This window comes from Gigantopelta aegis, chromosome 7 (genome assembly GCF_016097555.1).
Source record: "Gigantopelta aegis isolate Gae_Host chromosome 7, Gae_host_genome, whole genome shotgun sequence".
Classification (NCBI taxonomy): domain Eukaryota; kingdom Metazoa; phylum Mollusca; class Gastropoda; order Neomphalida; family Peltospiridae; genus Gigantopelta; species Gigantopelta aegis.
Window position 1 is genome coordinate 21936558 of NC_054705.1, and position 15394 is coordinate 21951951.

The following is a 15394-nucleotide window of genomic DNA, read 5'->3' on the forward strand; positions in this document are numbered from 1 at the left end:
TTTGACATCTAATAGCCGATGATTGATTAGTCAATGTGCTCTAGTAGTGTCGTTAAACAAAACAAACTTCTTCAACTAGAGAGATGATCGAATATCCTCGACTGATCCATTCTCTGATTGGGTTTTTCCAATTCCAACCAGTGTTCCATGATTGCTATGTCAAATACCGTGATATGTGCTGTCCTGACCTGTCTCTGGGCAAGTGCATATAAAATCAACGTGCTCTAGTGGCGTCGTTAAACAAAACAAACTTTATATTTTTCATCGTTCAGATCTAAAACCCCATTAATTTCAGATCTAAGACCCCATTAGCCCAGTGGTAAAGCGCCCGCTTGATGCGCGATCGGTTTTGGGATTAATCCCCGTGGGTGCGCCCATTGGGCTATTTCTCGTTCTAGCCAGTGCACTACGACTGGTATATCAAAGTTCATGGTATGTGGTATCCTGTCTGTGGGATGATGCATATAAGTGATACCATGTTTTTTCCATTAGTAGCAAGGGATCTTTTATATGCGCCATCCCACAAACAGGATAGCACATACCACTGCTTTTGCTATACCAGTCGTGATGCACTGGCTGTAATGAGAAATGGCCTATTTGAAAACAAAAACAAAACTTCGATAGTTTCCGTATATTACGGACGTTGTCGGAAATATAACTATGACGTCAACAATACGATGACGTTTCAATACGATTATGGACATCAAAGTTGCTCTACGTACTTTCTTTTGAATTTGGCTTAAATTCAGAAATATGTGATGGTAACGCTATTTGACGTCTGTGAGCATAGTTAATGTGTACAAGAAAATATATTAAATTTCTTAGTATGTATTCATACTATATTGGAGCTATCAGAACGGATATAGCAGCGTGGGTATCGCCAAGACAGGTCAGCGAATTTATTATATTATTATATTAGTAAACATCTTTAAAATGTCTATTAGTCAAATAACACTGTTATGAATTGTTTTGTATGGAAGGTAATAATAGCCTTTTAAAGGGCCTGTTTTAGGGGGTGTAGCGTTTAAAAGGGGCAACTACAGGGAGGGGTTACTACGTTTACAATGGAAATGTTTTATTTAACGACACATTCAACACATTTTATTTACGATTATATGGCGTCAGACATATGGTTAAGGACCACACAGATATTGAGAGAGGAAACCCGCTGTCGCCACTTCATGGGCTACTCTTTCGATTAGCAGCAAGGAATATTTTATATGCACCGTCCCACAGGGTAGTACATACCACGACCTTTGATATACCAGTCCTGGTGCACTGGCTGGAGCGAGAAATAGACCAATGGGCCCACCGTCGGGTATCGATCCCAGACCGACCGCACCTCGAGCGATTGCTTTACTACTGGGCTACGTCCCCCCCCCCCCCCCCCCCCCCGCATTTACAATGGGTGCTTACAGCTAGGGTCCGCGGACACTTCTAAATATGAAAAGAATGATAGCGATGTTTTGTTATACTGATGGAATACATTTTATAGATTTTCAACAAAAACAAACATACATTTTTAATTGCCCCTAACTAGTGCTGCAACGATAAACCGGTATACCGGTATATCGCGATGTTTCATCAGCTCGATACGAACCGCGATACAGTTTTGTGTATCACGATTTTTACACGTTATTGTTTTCTTGTATCTTATTTGACAAACAAACAGAAATTGTGGAAATAACCATGCATACCACTCGTCTGTTTACGCGGTGACTTTAACTTAGCGATGACACGAACTGGCAGCAGCGAAAAAGTACATGCTTTTTAGCCTGGGAGATCATATCGAAGTCCATATAGGAAGGAAAAGTAAAGTAAAGTTTGTTTTATTTAACGACGCCACTAGAACACATTGATTTTTTTTATCTTATCATCGGCTATTGGACGTCAAACATATGGTCATTCTGACACTGTTTTTAGAGGAAACCCGCTGTCACCACATAGGCTACTCTTTTACGACAGGCAGCAAGGAATCTTTTATTTGCGCTTCCCACAGGCAGGATAGCACAAACCATGAACTTTGTTGAACCAGCTATGGATCACTGGTCGGTGCAAGTGGTTTACACCCATTGAGCCTTGCGGAGCACTCACTCAGGGTTTGGTGTCGGTATCTGGATTAGAAATCGCATGCCTCGACTGGGATCCGAACCCATTACTTACCAGCCTGTAGACCGATGGCCTTTTTGTTTTTTCGTTTTATTTGTGAAACTCAATAAAATGTACAAATAAAAATAATAAAAAGATTCACACATATACTTTTGCATAGAAGCACTCACATATTTATCACGAACTCACACACATTCACACAAACACAAGCAAACATTAAAACAACGTTGAGGGATATTGATGTTATAAGATACTATGACATTTTAAAGAAAAATACTAAATATAAATATCAGTTTTCAAGTGGGTATTTAAAAACTAATTCATCATTATTTAGATCAAGAAAAATATTATTTTTAATATATTTATTAATAAATGCAGAATATCTATTTTTAAAGCGATATTGATTTAAAAGTATTAAGAAGTTCTGATGCATATAATGCTTAAAATGCTTTATATCCCTTGATTCCGCTATTAAACGTCTCTTGAAAACTGATATTCTATATATTGAGAGCTAAGCATTGATGAATTCAATTGAGCAATTTTGTATTTTGAAGTAACACCCAAAAAGCAATATTTTTTTTAAACAATTCTACAGACAAAACATTATCCTTAAACATATAACTACATATTTCATGAAAAATATAAATTAAATCATAAGTTCATCACAATACAACACTAAATGACACACATCTTCTTCTTGTTTAAAACAAACAGGATATTGGCTAGATGCTACTTTACCGTATTTGAATAATTTGGAATATGTGAATATAATGTTATGTGCTATCTTAAAATCTAAGTCAACAAATTCCGAAGTCTTATCATAATAATATATCATTTTCGAAACTGGCTTCCAATCGTGGCCTAACCACGACGCCACCGAGGCCGATGAAATATAGGAAGGAAGGAAATGTTTTATTTAACGACGCACTCAACACATTGTATTTACGGTTATATGGCGTCAGACATGGTTAAGGATCACACAGATGATGAGAAAGGAAACCCGCTGTCGCCACTTCATGGGCTACTATTTTCGATTAGCAGCAAGGGATATTTTATATGCACCATCCCACATGCAGGGTAGTACATACCACGGCCTTTGTTACACCAGTTGTTGAGCATTGGCTGGAACGAGAAATAGACCAATGGGTCCACCAACGAGGATCGATCCTAGACCGACCGCGCATCAAGCGAACGCTTTACCACTGGGCTACGTCCCTCCCCTCGATATAGGTGACCGTCTAGTATGTGGAATATCTGTCATTGTAATGTTGGTTTTGGGGTTTGTTTCACGATTTTTGTCTGGACGAAACGTGGGGGAAACCTACCGGTAATTAAAGGTAGGTCCTAGTAGAGTACAAAAATGTTTCCTGGTGTTCTCCCAAGCTGTCAAACGTCCCAACGGTGTTATCTGTTAATATCTTTCTGGAAACAGTGCATAATACTCGTACGTTATATATATATATATATATATATATATATATATATATATATATATATATATATATATATATATATATATATATATATATATATGGTAATTAAACTTCATACATTTTATTCCTTTCATTTATTATTTATTTCATTATGTTAAATTTACACAATTGGATTTGTTTCGCTTCTGCCTTCATTAAACAAATCCATAAATATCAGATATATATCGCAATACATACTGCAATACGGTTTGTTGTATCGTAATATATCGCAATACGGTTTTGATCGTGTCGTTGAACGCCTAACCCTAACCACCTAAGATGGAACTTTTTCATTATGGGGAAATAACTCCGTTTAGAAAATATTGATAGAAGATTTAAAAAATCGGTACAGTGAAATATGTTTTACTTTAATCCTTATTTCTGATTTTAATACCTTTATTAGCATTTCCAGGCTCGTAGGAACGACTTTGGGAGAGGGGGGAGGGGGAGGGAGATTTTGGTTACAATGGCAAACATTAATGTGATAATAAAAAAAAGGCTCACAAGTGTGTGTGTGTGGGGGGGGGGGGGGGGGGGGCTTCCTCTGGTTCATACGGACCTGATTTATCCTATAAATATTTCCACTAAATTGTCATTAAAATAGCCCCAAATGTTTTTTTGCAGTGCCAAAAACGGACCATTCACTTGCTTCAAGTATATGGTACATGAATTCCCTTACATTACATCCCTTTTAGAAAGTTTCCTAAAATAATAATAATAATAATAATAATAATAATAATAATAATAATAATAATAATAATAATAATAATAATAATAATAAGAAGAAGAAGAATAATCAGCCTCGGATCCAAGGGAGGGGTTTTGGTGTGTGTAACCCCCATTTTAAAATGCCCTGAAAATCCACTGTTTAGTGTTTAACAGATAAATACACACATGTACAATGTAAAAATAATAAAATTAATCGGGTTATGTAAAATCTTGGTCAGTTGGATGTTTTTGCAGTTTATTATGTAATGCGAGTTACTGTAATTTTGACTGTGTTGGGTGTTCTTTTTCTACATTGCGTCTACACTATGAGTACTATATAGCTGCCCTTTTTTAAATCTTGCACTCTTCCCTAAAACCGGTCTCGGTGGCGTCGTGGTTAGGCCATCGGTCTATAGGCTGGTAGGTACTGGGTTCGGTTCCCAGTCGAGGCATGGCATTTTTAATCCAGATACCGACTCCAAACCCTGAGTGAGTGATCCGCAAGGCTCAATGTGTAGGTGTAAACCACTTGCACCGAACAGTGATCCATAACTGGTTCAACAAAACTGGTTTGTGCTATCCTGCCTGTGGGAAGCGCAACTAAAAGATCCCTTGCTGTTAATCGGAAAGAGTAGCCCATGTAGTGGCGACAGGGGGTTTCCTCTCAAAATCTGTGTGGTCCTTAACCATATGTCTGACGACATATAACCGTAAATAAAATGTGTTGAGTGCGTCGTTCAATAAAACATTTCTTTCTTTCTTTCTTCCCTAAAAAATCATGAATCTGCCCCTTATAATATACATTATATTACGTATATGGTTGTCACGGGGATTCTATAATACCCGTAAATGAATAAAACACGACTATCCAAATATCTCTCCTAACTGTATATCTATTAGATATCTCTGTAACAGGCAGTGTATACCCGCTTTGGCTCGTCTAGGTATGATCAGAGATACGATCTTATAAAGTATATATTATTATAGCACGTTTAGTTCACTACAAAACACAACAAAACAGAATACACTTTGGAATCTGTATTAACCTACGCTGACAAATATACAGCCGCAGTAGTTAATTAATAACAACAATAATAACAACCCAGAACTGATCACTTAATTAGTTAATCTCTAGGTGTCTAGTTTACACAAAATTCGAATCACTTCACCGTGACACAACACCCACACGTGTGATAATTGAGAAACGCTTCTAGGAGAAGTTAATTAATAAAGGAATTACAGCACTATTCCTAACTGGTTAATTTTTAATTAACCCTTACTACTCGTTCAGTAACGTGTGATAATTGAGAAACGCTGCCAGGAGAACTTAATTAATAAAGGAATTACAACACTATTCCTAACTGGTTAATTTTTAATTAACCCTTAACTACTCATTCAGTAACCTTGTAACACAGAATTAATACTGGTACCTATCACAATAAAGACAATAACCTACAGTTTACCTAGGTCTTCTAGGATGACTGGCTAAGCTTTATATTACCAAATACTCGTATAATGTTAGAACAAAAAGTCTACGATTTACTTCGTCAGATGACCGAAGACACTGTCTAAAGAATATTGGTATAATACAGTATTAAAATATTTAAGTCACATCAATCACATCAAGGTTATACAACAGAGCAGAAATAAAATATTCACCAAAGTCCAAACGAACTACGTTTCCTGGGAGCCGTCCTTTTTGCTTCTCCCCATAACTCTCAAATTATAGCTATTTATTATAAAAATCAGAATATCGCCTGGGGGTACAAGGCGGTCCTCCCCCTATCATCTGATATTCCACCTCTCCCAGAGACGCATTTTTCTCTTTGATCGCCAGACTTACTGACGCCATCGTCGCCAAATCACGGTTGTAAAAAACGCACTCGCAGAGGTATTACGTAACTACTGGCCACATGGCTCCGCACCTGGGCTGGGTGTGTATTAGACGACCATCGCGCAGAAGTATTACGTAACAAGTTCCTCACCTAGCTAAGTGCATTTGGAACTGCACACGGCCTTCTAAAACAATTAATAACGCCACAGGCGAAAAGAAATTAAGAGCATGTACCGTCACAATGGTCCAAGTTCAAGAATACAGTGGCTAAACATTGAAGATAAAAATGTCTATTCACAATAGCTCATATTGAAATAAGATGTATGCTGACCCAACAGGTTTCGTTAAAATAGGTAATTTTTGGATGGTTAACAAAATGCCCAGTGTACCACGACTAGTACAGCAAAGACCGTGGTATGTGCTATCTTGTCTATAGGATATAAAATATCCTTTCCTTTCTAAGACTATATGTCATATTGCCAAAAATTTTACATCCAATCAAAGTGCTCTAATGGTGTCGTTAAACAAAACAAACGTGGTTTTTTTCTTCTTTTTTTTAAATCGATCATCAAAAGATCCAAATCTATTCATCACTAAATAGCCTTGAAAACGCGTCTCTGGGCATATTTATTTCAAACGTTTCCGGTAAACATATCCCACCTTTCCCAACCCTCCTACATATCTTGTTTTTTTTGTTTTTTTTCGACAAACTTAAATTGTCTTTTTTAGAATGTCGTGACACCCTTTACAAAATCCGTTTAACAACACTACTAGAGCACATTGATTTATTAATTATCAGCTATTGGATGTCAAACATTTGGTATCTTAGAGAGGAAGCTCGCTGCATGTTTTCGTTGGCAGCAAGGTATCTTTCATATGCACCATCCCACAGACAGGATAGCACACGACCTTTGATATACCACTTGTGGTGTACTGGTTGGAACGAAAAATAGCCCAATATGCCCAACGACGGGGATAGATCCTAGACCGACCGCGCATCAAGCGAGCGCTTTACCACTGGCCAGCGTCCAGCCCCCCACTTTTTAGAATGCAATATTGGGCTAACGGGTCTTCTTGTGGAAATGTAGACACAATGGTGAGTTTATATTCGAACCCCTCAGATCCAGACAATGCAACGGCCACGTGCTACCTGAAAGTGGCAAAAGCGAGTTTTAACGATTCAAAGGGTAGACCACTACACCCTCTTCTCTCCCACTAACCACAAACGACTAACCTACTGTCCTGGACAGACAACCCAGATGGCTGAGGCACTCGCTTTTGATGAGTTCCGTCCACTTAAAATTTCGATCCTCCTCGCTAATCATGCTGGCTACGGGCCTGCCCGTATTTTATATGGAAGTGGGTCGTGGGGTGGGGCAACCCACTATTAGAAGGGGCAACCCACACTATGTATGTCTGATTTTTATAAAACTTAATACAGTAAAAAAAAAAGAAAAAAAAAAAGAAGTTGATTGGGGGTCCATTGCCCCCGTACCCACCTAGCTACACTACTACAAGGGAAAACCCACAAAATGTTTTAGGAAGGGGGCCAACTCTTGAAAATATCATATTTTGTAATAAAAAGGGGAATTAAAATGTAAGTAGGTCCACTTTATTATAAGGGCCGACATACAGTTACGTAACGCTCCAGTGTAGTGACGTAGAAAGGTGCCAAATAGTGTGTGTGTGTTTTGGAGGGTGGATGGGTGAGGGACACACACGTGTGTGTGTGCGTGTGTGTGTGCGCGACTTCCACGTTTTGGCACAGTTTACGCCACTGAATAATACCAAGAACATGGTACATTTAAAAAATATAAATTAAGAAAATTTAAATAAGAACATTTATACAATCATGCATGCAATTTAAGTGAATACTTCTATTATTTGTGTTGTTGTTGTTGTTGTTATTATTATTATTTTAAATTGCTGAGCGATAGACAAATATCACACGTGGTTTAGCTTTATGTTCGATCGGGGTATGTGTAAACTGATAAAGCACACACACACACACACACACACGCACACGCACACACAGACACGCATATACACACATAGACACATACACATACACACACATATACACATATGCACACACACAGACAGGCACACACACACACACACACACACACACACACACCACACATACCCCCACCCCACACAAACACACGCACACACACACACACACGCACAGAGACAGACACGCATATACACAGGCACACACCCACATATACACACATACACAGACACACACACACACACACACACACACACAGACAGGCACACAGACACGCACACACGCACACACCACACCACACATACACACATACAACCACACACACATACATGAGAGAGAGAGAGAGAGAGAGAGAGAGAGAGAGAGAGAGAGAGAGAGAGAGAGAGAGAGAGAGAGAGAGAGAGAGAGATGGCCCAGATGAAACTAATTTGTTTTTACAACCAACACACTCACATTCATCACCATTCACATGACTTGTGGTGTTAACTTCTCTATCAAAAGTTGGGTACATCTCGAAGCATTCCCAGTTTTGAGCCTAATGCGGTAAGTCGTGTTTGTTTCGCTTGTGCCCACTGCACGTGCTTTCGCGGCTCGACTTGGGGATCCTTCACTTCGCTTGTTTAAGTCAGCGAAGTGAAGTTTTCTACTGGGATGTATGCGGTCATTGGAACTGATTGAACGCTGGAACGCTTCTCGTTTCGACAGTCTGCATCACCAGGTTGGATTTGTTTTTAGCGAGATTCCTTGCCTCCACGTCAATTCTCCGTCTGACTGTCGACTTATGTTTTTTCGTGACTCGTATGACGGCCATTCTGCAGAACGCAACGGTTGTTCGCGTTTAGTCTCTACATGTCCGATTCTGTCCTAGCAGCACTGAAAAAGTGACCGCCCCACTCTAAGAAGAAATAGGAAGCGCGGTCGACCCCTACTACTCTGTTCTACACTTTACTTTGTTTTATTGTGATACCATCTCGTATCCTCCGGAGTCGGGCCCGACCGCACCACTATACCAACCCATGACGACTGGACTATACCCTAGTCTGATTCCCTCTCTCGTTCAGACGGATCCGGCTTCTCAAGATCTGTATTTCAGCACAGCACTACACCTTCAACGTCTATTGACTGTCAATCTAGGGGTTTTCTTGACGGAATGCAACCCATATCGTCCCTACAAGCTGTGCACCCTAACGGCTTTAACGAGGCCACTCACGTGAACATATAGATAGGACTTTAAACTACTTCTTTTTTTAATATTATTAAATCGTCCGATCCTCTCTTCTTTCTCTTATTTATTTTTGGACTGCTCCAAGTTATATAAATATCGACCGAGCAGTCAATTCTTTTTTTTTTTGGCTTGTAAATTCTGCCCATTTTCATCTCTATCCCCTATCCCGAGTCAGGCCACCGATCTTACCTAATTTCGTTTTGACCACCCGATCTAATCTAGCGACCAAATTTAATGAGTAGAATTTTCTTTATTAATTATATTAATTAGAGATGCGCATTAAATTTTAAAGGCCCACTATTTTATTTTTGTATGTAAATTTCAAAATTGTCCCCTTAATTTTTTTCTGTCCCGAGATAAGCCCCTGGCTATCCAAAGACAGGCCCCGGGACGGACATGCTCAAAACTCTAGTGGTATATGAGAATGTACAAATTATTCGCACTCGCACTCGCACTCGCATCTTGAAGTTTGACCCAATCGGAAGTTATTCAGTTTAGTACTACCTTCAGTTTCAAAGGTCTCTTCCCATATGCAATTCAAGACTAGGTGAGTGTTCAAGCCGATACTACAGAACTACAGATATATATCAGAGACTGATGACGAACAAACCACAGCTACAAACGCAGGAGCTTTATTTTTTAAAGTAAAATTACACCATAGTGACCAAGCAATGACATAACCAAAAAGTTAAATAAACTTTAATATCTGAAATAATATGGAAGAAATATATTTCACATTACCTTTAGTCCTACCCATAATGCACACCCACGAATACGCCACCGTACAATACTACGAGAGTGGATACCAAACATCTAGTGCACAAAGCTAAGACTGCTGGGAAGCGACTATGACGTCGCTTCCACAATATGACATTGCTTGCTCACATGACTACACGTTATGTAAAATTATATCAGTGACCAAGCAAATGACATAACCAAAAAGTTAATTACTTTAATAACTGAAATAATATGGAACAATATATATTTCACATTGCCGAAATAGTTAATTGTTCAAAATTCCAATAAAACCTGATACAATTCTGACCCTAAATGACAGCGTTCGAAATAAGCACTTTGTCCTGACAAGTAAAAATCTGCTCTGACAAACAAAATGCACCCCCGTGCTTATCCAGTGGACAAGTAAAAATGTTCTGTGCAGTTTCATTTGGAGTAACCACAAACATCACTTAAATACTAAAATAAAACAACCCATTTATTTGGACAAGTGAAAATATTGGAGGACAAGTAGATTTCTAGATGTATTTGTCCTGTGGTCTAATAAAAATTCTGCTTATTTCTCTCACTGAATGAAATTACACTGGCTGAAAATAGTAACCTAGACCAATGCCTTTGGAACATTAAAACATGGAACTACAAACTGCTGTAATACCCAAGTACAGAACAGATATGTTCACAATAGTGACGGACTAGTCTAAGCTGCATCCATCTGAAACAGATCCGTCACATATGGCGCAGGAGTTCTGGAATGAACATAATTGTTGTAGAATATATCTGAACATTGTCATCTGCCAGGTTTCTGAACTATGTTGGGATCTACAACGCTAGCAATAGCAGTAGTGGCGTCCGTGGGCCTGAACGATTTTGCAGAATATCCTAATCCAGACAGGCCGGCAGGTTCCATGCACTCTTCGAGTATATGTGCCACTGTAGACGCATCTACACCATTGTATAGTTTTCTTAGAGACAGAAATACTGCTCGCGTTGCTGGGCATAAACATTCTGTTCTACTGATATATGTCTTTAATGTTTCTACAGGATCCAGTACAGGAAGATCATATTTTGGTAATAACACGTCGAAATCAGTTCTCTGGGCATCATTCTTTATGCCAAAGAACACAAAACTGGCACTTCCATCCGACTGGAAAGTTATTTGGTCTATAGAGAACACACACCCTGAGAGAAACCCCGTTTCAGAATCAAACTGAATAGATTTCGGGGCGATGTCAGATGGTGGCAAGATTAAACTCAAAAATAAAAGGCATATGGCTTTTTGTCGTAATTGTTTCACGCTTAGCATGCCATTACTCGACCACTTGCAAAACAAATCCATACAGCTTTTTACTGGCATAATCTCAGAATATTTCATACTCTTATATGTTCCAGATTTAATTAAGGCAGATTTCAATAGTACAATAAATGTGTCTCTGATGAGGTCATTCACAGACTGGGGCCTATCCGATGAATTAGCAACATAACATAGATACTCTGACAAGCACGAGGAACTTTGGGGATAGTCATATTCCCGTTCCAAACAAAATTGACACATCCTGTTAAGAGCTCTACTGTAACTATATAAAGTACTAGGAGCCAGACATGATGGTAGCTGACTGATGGCTCTGTGATGCTACTAGAGATTCATTAGTCTATGTTTTCAAACACTCTACAGGCAAATATCTTCCATGAAGGATGTTTGCTAGGCTCTGGAAGATGCCCCATAGACTGGAAAGATGACTGGTTTACTGGAATGCGAAGTGGAGATGCTATTAACATCCTTTGAAGAAGTCTATACTATGGCTGGCGGGGCCAGTTGGGAGCGATGACTGTCGCATTTGCTCTTTGTTGGTGAATTATGCAAACACTTGTAGAAGACAAAATGTAGGATTTACATAACTGTTTTCCCGAGACTAGTCTGTCTGTAATAGAACATCTATTCCTTTGCTGCCTGATTCCCAGAAACGTGAACTGAACTTTGGGAGTTGGGCATTTGTGACACTTGCAAATCTGTCTATCGTATATGGACCCCAAAGTTTGTCTATGTAAGCAAACAGTGCTGGGTGTAGCATCCAACTGTGATGATCTACACTTCTCAACAGGTAATCCGCGTGTGTATTGTTGACGTCCGCAGCATATGGAGATCCGCATTTCTATAGCTACTGACCACACTGCCTTTCTTGATTGCTGATATAAGCAAGGGCGGATGAGTTGTCTGTCAGTAATTTTACCGACCTGTATTGATTACTTGTTATGTGAGGTGCGAAAGCTGTCAGAGACATTAGTATCGCGAGTAACTCTCTGAAGTTTGACGATTGTTTGGAAATTCTGTAATTCCAATTGCCGGAAGCCTGTTGGGTGTCCAGTACTCCACCCCGTCCTATACTGGAGGCATCTGTCACTATTTGTGCATCAAAACCTTGTGGCCATATTTCTTTATAATCAAATATATCAACCGATTTCAACGACCACTCAAGTCTTCCTTTGTGCCTTATTCAAAGTTATTATGAATTCCCATAAGCTCCTTGGTGCTAATAGTCTATATGCTGAGCGTAAGAAAAGTTTACCAGGGCTAACTGCCCAGGCCACAGAAACACACCTACCACATATTCTAGCTAAACATCTAGCAGACACCGTTTCTCGAAATATACCACGAATGTTTCGTTTTATCTGCTGAACGGGCTTCTTTTGCGAAAACAAATAACGACTTCTCTTCATAGTATACTCAACATTGTCTAACACTTGTGATTGTTATAGATTACCTTTTTCTTATAATTAATGTCAATGCCTAAATCCTGCAATGTGTGAATCAATAAATCACAATTATCACTAATTAACATTTCTGATACCATCAACGGAAACTCATCAACATATACAGCAAGTCTTAAACCAAGTGCTCTGAGATAATGTACAACAGGTCTGAGAAATTTTGCAAAAAAGTATGGACTACACGACAAACCAAATGGTAATACACACCATCTGTTCATCGGTAGAGTGTTTGTCATGAACAGGTTCCCGCGAACCGGTACCTGTGCCCGCGATACGATGGAAACTGTCTATTGTAAAAATACATAGGCATGGCATAGATGTCACGTGTATCATAATGATTTCACGTGCACAACGAATGACGCAATTTTGTGAAGCGACGTCATAATTTAATGCTGCTTTCCCAGTCTTAGATATGTGTAAAGACTTCTCGGAAAATAACATCGTTTCGTTGTCTCTTTTAAGTTACGTTTCAAACGTTTTGATATGGTCTTAGCTTGTTATTCATAAAACTAATATTTTGAATAATGTGGATAATAATGAAATTATTACACTCGCGTGTGAATCGTATTGATTTTACGAAACGAGTGTCAGGATTCATGTATTACCTTCGCTCTCGCTCGCTCAATACAATAATCCTGACACTCGTTTCGTAAAATCAGTACGACACACAAGCTCGTATAATAACCTCTATATATTACATAGGGAGTATATATAGAATACTAAACAAGCTTGCCAGTCATACCAATTTTATGAAACGAGTGAACAGTTTTGGTATTTGACGAGCTAAGCTTGCATTAATTGTTAGTTAATGAGGTGTTAAAATTAATGAGGTCAATAAATATTCTTCTTCTCCGTTTCTTTAATCAGCAGGTTTTTAATGTATATGTGTGTGTGTGAGTATATATATATATATATATATATATATATATATATATATATATATATATATATATATATATATATATATATATATATATAATTCCAGACTTCAGTAGTTCTTCATCGTTTTATTGCTACAGCTCTGTTTCGTATGGTCAAATAATGACCACACTCTTCAGGCAATATTAACGAATACTGTTGAAAACGTTTGCGACTGATGACGTCGTTTAATGATGAGCGCTCTTTGTAAAACAATTCATCAAAGTTAAATTTATATATATATATATATATATATATATATATATATATATATATATATATATATATATATATATATATATATTATATAATATCTATTCAAAAGTCGTCGTGTAAATAGGAGATCTGCTGTGAAATAGACCATGTGTTAAATACATGTTATACTTTTCCGAAACATCGGCTGTACATACGTGTTTTTTTCAGTTACTGTTTGTGTTCAATTACGTGATGTGTGTATAGTGTGTTGTTCTTTTTCAATGTAGTTTGTAATATATATGTTGTAAACTGTACCTTTGCCAATAATAAAATAATAATAATAATAATAATAATAATAATAAAGGTGATAAAATTCACAATAATGACTGAATTATTGATCGGACTATCAAAGATTGAGCTACGTGAAAGGGATTGACTAGATGTGACGCTGATATTTTATACATAAGGCCGCAAAAAAACCAAGAGATTAGCTGGTCGACAACATCATTTTGGCTTCGTATACAATAGGCCCAAATGTAACGTCCTATCTTATCGCAATTTCAGTTCATGGCCATATCTTTTTAATGGTATATTTTTAAACTTAGACTTAGAGAATGCGTACGTGTTCATAATACCACGCATGTTTCGAACACGCCAGTCACGGGCTTAGCCTCTGAGATCGTCACTGACTAAATCCAGGTCAGGTGGGTATGTGGAAAGTTTGATGTGGGCGGAATTTGGAATAAGAATTTAGTATTTAGGTCAGAGACCTAAGACCAACAGTGACCTAATTCACTCTACTCATGTAAAAAATATTTAAGTCAAAAGTTAAATTTAAAAATATTGGTCGAAAAGTCTTTAAAGTGTTTTTAACAATTTACACGGCTGTCAAAAATAAAGTGTGTCGGACTATTTATATAAAAAAAATAAACATACTTTTTTTACTACGGCCAAACGTTTAAAGTCCGACCTAAGCCCTTACCTGGAGGTGAAGGTTCTTGAAAAGGTTGGCGGCGGAACTAATGGCGTGGTGGTGGGGCGATCGAGAAGAACTTGATGAGGTCAACGTAGCATTCCCAAAGCAATGCTTGATATTCCTCTGGCAGTATCAACTTGAAGATATGATGAGTATTGTCAATGGCCAGTACACCCCGTTCCGCTCCGAGGTTAAGTAATAGGTGTTGCTGGTCTCTACGAACTGCCCCTTACCTGATGGTGTAGTTCTCCAGCTGGTTTCCTTGTAGGGGTCGACGAGTTGAGAGGGATGAGTAAACTCCCCCTTAAAGGGACATTCCCGAGTTTGCTGCATTGTAAGATGTTTCCGACTAATAAAATATTTCTACGATTAAATTCGCATATTAAATATACATTCTTGTATAGAATATCAGTGTCTGTACATTCCATGTGTTTCTGGTCGT

The 15394-nt window shown here is 38.3% G+C and overlaps 1 protein-coding gene across 1 annotated transcript in view; it reads left to right on the plus strand.

Moving 5' to 3' along the window:
* Window positions 1-699: 699 nt before the first annotated feature.
* LOC121377473 (fucolectin-7-like) overlaps window positions 700-15394 on the plus strand; it is a 53377-nt gene continuing 38682 nt past the window's right edge. Inside the window, exon 1 of the mRNA XM_041505476.1 lies at window positions 700-889. The gene's annotated coding sequence lies outside the window, so the exon portion shown is untranslated. The remainder of the gene's footprint in view (window positions 890-15394) is intronic.